Source organism: Pristiophorus japonicus, chromosome 7 (genome assembly GCF_044704955.1).
Source record: "Pristiophorus japonicus isolate sPriJap1 chromosome 7, sPriJap1.hap1, whole genome shotgun sequence".
Classification (NCBI taxonomy): domain Eukaryota; kingdom Metazoa; phylum Chordata; class Chondrichthyes; family Pristiophoridae; genus Pristiophorus; species Pristiophorus japonicus.
The window spans coordinates 134,201,644-134,208,883 of NC_091983.1; the positions used below are offsets into that span (position 1 = coordinate 134,201,644).

Below are 7,240 nucleotides of genomic sequence, written 5' to 3' on the forward strand. Positions count from 1 at the left end.
TTAATCTCTACTGTATGCTCACTATTGAAAGATTCAGGTGTTCATGCTCCTTCATGCCCTGCTCACCCTATCCACCACTGCCTTTAAACATACCTCTTTGACCAAGCTTTGGGTCACCTGCCCTCATTTCTCCTTATGCGGCTCGGTGTCAAACTTTTTATCTCATAATACTTCTGTGAAGTGCCTTTGGACGTTTCACTACATTAAAGACGCTATATAAATACAACTTGTTGCCGTTGTTATTGTTGCTAACTTAGACTCTGCCAGCAGTCCAACAATCGCCACCCTGCAGCTCATTTCCCTTCAGAATGTTCATTCACTCGTGGACGAGCCCCTTATTGTGGATGATTGCATTTACATCATGGCGGCTTTAATTGAAACTTGGCTCGCGGTCGCAATACCTTGCCCCTTACTGAGGCCTCCCATCTGGCTATATTTTCCAGAACCTGCCCCACCCAATCTGCTGTGTAGCAATGTGGCCCTCTCCTCTTTAAGACCCTTCTTAAAACACACCCCTTTGACCAAGCTTTTGGTACCCCTCCTAATAACTCATTTGGGTGGCATCCATTGTTGTCTCTTTATGCCACTGTGAAGCACCTTGGGTTGTTTTTTTCTAGGAGTTACATAATTGTGCCATATTAATGTAATGTGTGTTATTTCAAATACAATTAAAAATGTCAAAAAATATATACCTCTGTGCATTCTTTTAGTACGCTGACTAATATCGTCACATCAAATTTTGGTGTATATTTGAATCCATTTGAAAGAAATGGGTTAGTGATTTTGAAAAATAGCACACATAGGAATTTGATGCAAATGTACTAAAGATAGCACACAGAGGAATCTCAACCCCACTGTGAATAAATATACAAAGTTCATGTTTGGGTTTTTGTTACTTATGAATTTTCTATTTCAATTTTAGCCTGATTGATTTGCTTTAAATAGTAACTGAAATAATTCCAAGACATTTAAAATAAAAGAAAAATGTAAAATGGCAATTATTGTCTGTAATGTACTGGAAACAGCACTAACTCGAGTTGGAGATAATTGTGATTGACTTTGTGCAGATGCCAAGGATTAATATAATTGAGCTCTGTGAACTGGAAGGTAATTTCGTCAAATCAGAAAAGCAAGCAGCAAATGCAGCAATAACTGGGTAGGAAAGGGCCGATGTTTAAAAATACATTACAATCATTATATTTGCATTATGTTCCTGTATAAAATGCTTCAATATGAGATGACAGATCTGAATGTAAATCACTACCTGGAATTTAAACACTTATTTTAACTGGGTCAAACAATTTTTAATATTGCGCAAAGCTAATTTGCAGAAAGCTTTTGCACTACAATTGGCATCCGTCCACTTTCCTTAATTGTAAACTGAAAATAAGCTGCTTTGCATGGCAAGCCGTTCCAAATCGGAGATCAAACTTCACAGCTTAGCACCAACTGAAAGATATTTAGTGGCAATGCTTTTGGTCTTTCAGTGACGAGATTTCAAAAACGAGGGTAAAAACCTGCTGGGAGCATGTTAGACCATCATTATAATCCACGTTCCACATTTAACACATTTTGCTCACCGCTGCTTTTCCTTATAGATATTTTTGTAGTGTTTTACAATGTGCTTATTTTCAGTCAGTAACTTGTTTTATTTGGACACTTAAAGAATTCCTTTACAATATCTTTAAATTCCCCATTCTGATTAAATCATTAACTTTTAACCTTTGTCTGTCAGACACACTACAAAGATGAATGCTTTGACGTGTTTAGCTCAGAGTAGAGATTATTTCCCTCTGACTTGACAATACAAATTCATTCAGAATCATCAGAAAAGCATGGTTTTAACCAGGTCACATTACTTAATCCTTCTGGGACTGAGATAACAGCCACTCATCCATCATTTTATCAAACAGAAGCAGAACCTCAGTAAAAACTTTCACCAAGTGAGTTTTAGAAGTGATACTGGCAGCAGTGTGAGCCTTAACCCTTTCAAGTTTATATTGACAAAATTACAGTCGGGGAAAGCAGGAAGCCTACAGTCCTTCTATCAGTTTAATATCAATTCATTAGGCAGGGCAGACTTTGTTGCTTTGTTAATACTAAAATCAATTTTCTAAACATTTTACATTTTTTGGCTTCTGAAGGAAATTATAAACATGAGCATTGTCATTGTTGCAGTATTTTATATTGAACAAAGACCGCCCTAAGTGGAGGAAGTGCATCCGGGAGAGCGCTGAGCACCTCGAGTCTCATCGCCGAGAGCATGCAGAAATCAAGCGCAGGCCGCGCGGAAAGAGCGTGCAGCAAACCAGTCCCACCCACCCCTTCCCTCAATGACTATCTGCCCCACCTGTGACAGAGTCTGTGGTTCTCGTACTGGACTGTTCAGCCGCCTAATAACTCATTTTAAGAGTGTAAGCAAGTCTTCCTCGATTCCGAAGGACTGCCAATGATGATGATAATGATTATATTGACCAGTTTTAAATTCTCATCTGAACTTGAAACTATGTGGGAGAGGGTACTAGATGCTTCCCGCCCGGTCCTATTGTAAAGGTGAGTTTGGGGGAACAATAACACATACGGTAAAGTGACCTGTGCTGGAGGTGCAACAAAATAATGAAATACTTTAGATCTCTTGCTCTGGGCCTGCAACTTAGCTAGTACCAGGAAGTCCATCTTAACTAATATTTCTGACATCACTACCTTCTAAACTGATAGAAACTATAGGCTCCCGATATTTAAGGGGAGGGAGAGAACGGGGAGCACTGTTACAGGGTGGAAACCTGGAAATCCAAGGCACGTGGAAGTCCTGTCACATTTAATGGCAGGATCTCGTTATCATTTTTCTTTTCCGCTTCCCGCCCGGCAGATTGACAGGCTGGCCGGCTGCCAGGCAAGAAAGCCTCTGATAGAAGGCTTCAGCTAGTGACCATTGGGGATGGTCTCCGGCAATCAGGAAAGTTCAGGGAATCATAGGGGGTGGCTGGAAAATGGCAATCGGAAGGGTGAGAAAGACTGGGGCATATTGGAGTTGTGGGGGTCGGAGCATGGCGATTGGGAAGGAGGGAGGAAAAGATCAGGGATTGGGGGGGGCTTTGAACGATTGCGGCAGTGAGGAGAGGCAGAAGGTTTGCTTGAGGGGCCGGAGGGTGGGAGGAGGGGCTGGGGGAAGAGTCCTCCTGCTCACAAGCAATGCTATAAAAAGCATTTACCTGCTTGTTCCAGCTGCTCCCGTCTCCATTTTACTGCCTGATTTCCTGAGCTCAAGGAAACCCGGCCGGCCAGCTTTAGATTTAAATCAGGCTCCCAACTGCACTGGGAGCCTGATTTAAATATCATAATGAAGTGTCCTCCCTCTCCATGGCGGGACACAGACACAGTACGCAAATCGCCGCCATAAGAATGGCGGCATGTGTGTACGCAGCAGGTTGGGGACGCATTTCTTGATTTTTAATTTTTAACACCACCCAATCCCAACCCTCTCCTACCCATTGTGTGGGGGGATAATATCGACCCCATAGTCGATTGGGAAACTTTTCAATAATATATTCCTTTACAAAAGAACTGATGTATTGCTACTTTTGCATTGATGTAAGGTAGTGTCAGCTGCTCAACATTAATAATTTACCAGGCAGAGAGCTTACACTTGAACAAAACTCTCCCCTGGCAGATAACGTGCAATTTACAGCCTACAATATAACAGGTGTCTTGCTGGCTGTGTTTTTCACTCTGTAGCTATCTTTCTCAGACTGATAGTGCCATAGAACTCTCAGCTTCAGTGTTAAATCTTTGGGTTTATTTACTCTTTTATTCTGCTCTAGATATTTTTTTTGACTTTCAATGTTGCAGAATATAAAGGTAAAACAGAGCTTCCTGTGTCCTGAATAGTATTTTCACACGCTCAGATAGATAGATAAACATAGAAACATAGAAAATACGTGCAGGAATAGGCCATTTGGCCCTTCGAGCCTGCACCACCATTCGATAAGATCATGGCTGATCATTCCCTCAGTACCCCTTTCTTGCTTTCTCTCCATACCCCTTGATCCTCTTAGCCGTAAGGGCCATATCTAACTCCCTCTTGAATATAAAATTGATAGCATGGCCAGCAAATAACCAGAGAACCCCTTTCAGTTTATTTCTGCTCCACGTATTATCAAATACCTTCACGCGATCCTCCTCCTCTTTGAAAGGCAGCCAAATGCGATTACACAAGAATGAGGTTTTTTTATTCATTCCAGGATGTAAGAGTTGCTGGCAAGGCCAGCATTTATTGCCCATCCCTAATTGCTCTTGAGATGGTGGTGGTGAGCTGCCTTCTTGAACCGCTCCAGTCCTTGTGGCGAGGGTACTCCCAGGGTGCTGTTAGGGAGGGAGTGCCTGGATTTTGATCCAGCGATGATGAAGGAATGGCGATATATTTCCAATTCAGGATGGTCTGTAACTTGTAGGGGAACTTTCAGGTGATGGTGTTCCCTTGCGCCTGCTGCCCTTGCCCTTCTAGGTGGTAGAGATCGTGGATTTAGGAGGTGCTGCCAAAGAAGCCGTGTCGAGTTGTTACAATTCATCTTATATATAGTACACACTGCAGCTACGGAGGGAGTGAATGTTGAAGGTGGTGGATGGAGTGCCAATCAAGCAGGTTGCTTTGTCCTGGATGGTGTCGAGCTTCTTGAGCATTGTTGGAGCTCCACTCATTCAAGCAAGTGGAGGGTATTCCATCAAACTCCAGACTTGTGCTTTATATACAGTTTCAGCTGTGGCTCAATGGGTAGCACTCTCGAGGTGGGAGGGGCTAGGTGCTGCTGGTTACTGCAGGAGTTGGAGTGAGTGTGTAAAATGTTGGTGGTGGGTTTTTTGGGTTGTGTTTTTTTCAAATTTTAGGGCTTTTTTGGCTGCTCCCTCAGAGGATAATGCTCCCAGGATGAATTTAATCAGGGGAGAAAATGTTTTGAGAAGGGAGAATAAAAGGCCCAAAGATTTGGGCCGGGACCCCAGGATGTTTGGAAAAGAAAACACGGTGGTGGTTCAGTGCTAGGATAAGGAGATGTGAGCTTGGCATATCATCCAGGCAGTACATGAGGACTGCAGTGAGGGAAGTTGCTTTGCTTGCCGACCAAAGCCGATTGTTAGATTCGAAGTGATGGTCAGTGGCCGAGAGGAAAGACTTTTATTGAGCCTGAAAGTTGGTGAGAAGTACTTGGATGTCTTTGAGGTACGCAAGTCCAAGCTGGAACCACGTGTGCCTGGACAACCAATCACGGTGCAGTATTCTCATTGATAATAATGGGAACTCCGTTTCTCCGAGTTTCCATTACTATCAACGCAAAACCCCTAAAACACCCAAACACAGCATAATACATTTAAAAAACACCTCACATATTTAAAATTAACTGAAATTGAATTAAATTAAATTAAACTCTCACTTGTTGGAGATGATCATTGCCTGGCACTTATGTGGCACTGTAATGTATGCACCTGTGAGGATGCTCACAGTTTTGTCGAGCTGTTGCCACACCCTCCATTTTGCCATCCTCGTTTGCCTCTGGACCTGCCATGGCACACCATCTTGTCGTCTGGAGGGGGCGGGGGTCCCCAATGGAGGGCTCTCTACGCGGGAGTCCTCCCTTTATTTATTGGGGACTTGGCCTAGAGGGTGTTGCATGGTGCGGAGGTGCGACAGATGAGGGTACGGGGCCCAGAAGAGCCGAGGGCCCAGGGGCAGCACAGGCCAGCCCACACTGCGACATATGTGCGCACTAGGTCTGTGCAGCAGAATAAGTCTCCAGTCATCCTGGTTAACCCTTGCCACTGGATAAAGGCCGAGCTCTGTCAAGCCCATGTGGTGGCTGATGTGCAACGGTCACCACACGTTAAAAAAATTCACGCACAGGCATCTTCTACCCCCTCAATTGGAGTTCAGGACTGGAACATCGGGTCCTTCATCGAAACAGCTGAGAACTCATGGAAGCAAATCATCCTGGTTCGAAGGACCACCTATGATGATAATCTGAGGAGTTACGAATGGAACTAAACATAGTGCAGTCATCAGCGAACACTTCTGACCTTATGATGGAGGGCCTTAACTACAAATACATTTATTTAACAGTAATAGGTGAATACAAGCAGTAACATAACTTATATTCTTATAGCAGTTACCAAGCTTCACTACCATATTCAGTCATGGAACTTAATAAATTGTTCATGAATGCAGTAATGTGCTGCACTGTTGTAATAGCAGTAACATTTCTTCTATAGCAGTTCCTTTCTTTGTTTCACTGTTTACAGAAGTCATCTGACTTCACTATTTCTCTTAGGGCTTCAGGCAGACTCTGAAATTTGAACAAAACAGATTGATACAAACGTTCAGAAAAGTGAGTGGGACCAAGCAGATTTAAATAACCATTATTAAAGCAAAATACTGAGACTGCTGGAAATCTGAAATAAAAATAGAAAATGCTGGAAATTTTTTATTTTTTTATTTAAAAAAAATTTTTTTTTGAATCCAATTTCTTTCCAGATTAACTCTAATGCCAAAGATCACTTTGCGCCAATATATTTGATCTTAGGCCAAAAGGCCGAGAGGCGAAGTTGCACCATTCCTGGAAATATTGCAATACCAGGTCGGTGCATGGAGTGGACGGGGCAAGCCCCTGATCCAGCTCCCTGTCCAAAAATCAATTCAATATCATGTCCCCATAGGGGATATTAAACTGATAAGAACAGATACTACACTTGATCTTAGCCAAAAGGCCGAGAAGCTGGAAATACTCAGCAGGTCAAGCAGCATCTGTACAGAACTGGGAAAAGTTGGAGATGTAACAGGTTTTAAGTAAGTGCAGGGGCTGGGAAAGGTGGGGGAGGAAAGAGCAAAAATGTGTGATAGGGTGGAAGGCAGGAGTGATTAAATGACAAAAGGAATGATGGTGCAAGGCAAAAGGAGATGGTAATGGGACAAAATAAGAAACAAAAGATGGATCTAGAGGAGCTGAAAATGACAACAGCAGAATCATTACCAGCAACTGCTGTGCATAAAAGGATATGTTTATTTGTACTAACTGAAAGGCAGCAGTTTCTCTGATGTGCTCTCCATCATCACATGACCTATTGCTGTGGCAGCTGGGACACTGAATAAATTTAAGACAGATATAGACAGTTTCTTAACCGATAAGGGATTAAGGTGTTATGGGGAGCGGGCAGGGACGTGGACCTGAGTCCATAATCGGATCAGCAATGATCG

General features: G+C 42.9%; 1 pseudogene; it reads right to left on the reverse strand.

Moving 5' to 3' along the window:
- Nucleotides 1-6,586: 6,586 nt before the first annotated feature.
- LOC139267679 (U2 spliceosomal RNA) lies at nt 6,587-6,765 on the reverse strand (annotated as a pseudogene).
- Nucleotides 6,766-7,240: the final 475 nt, after the last annotated feature.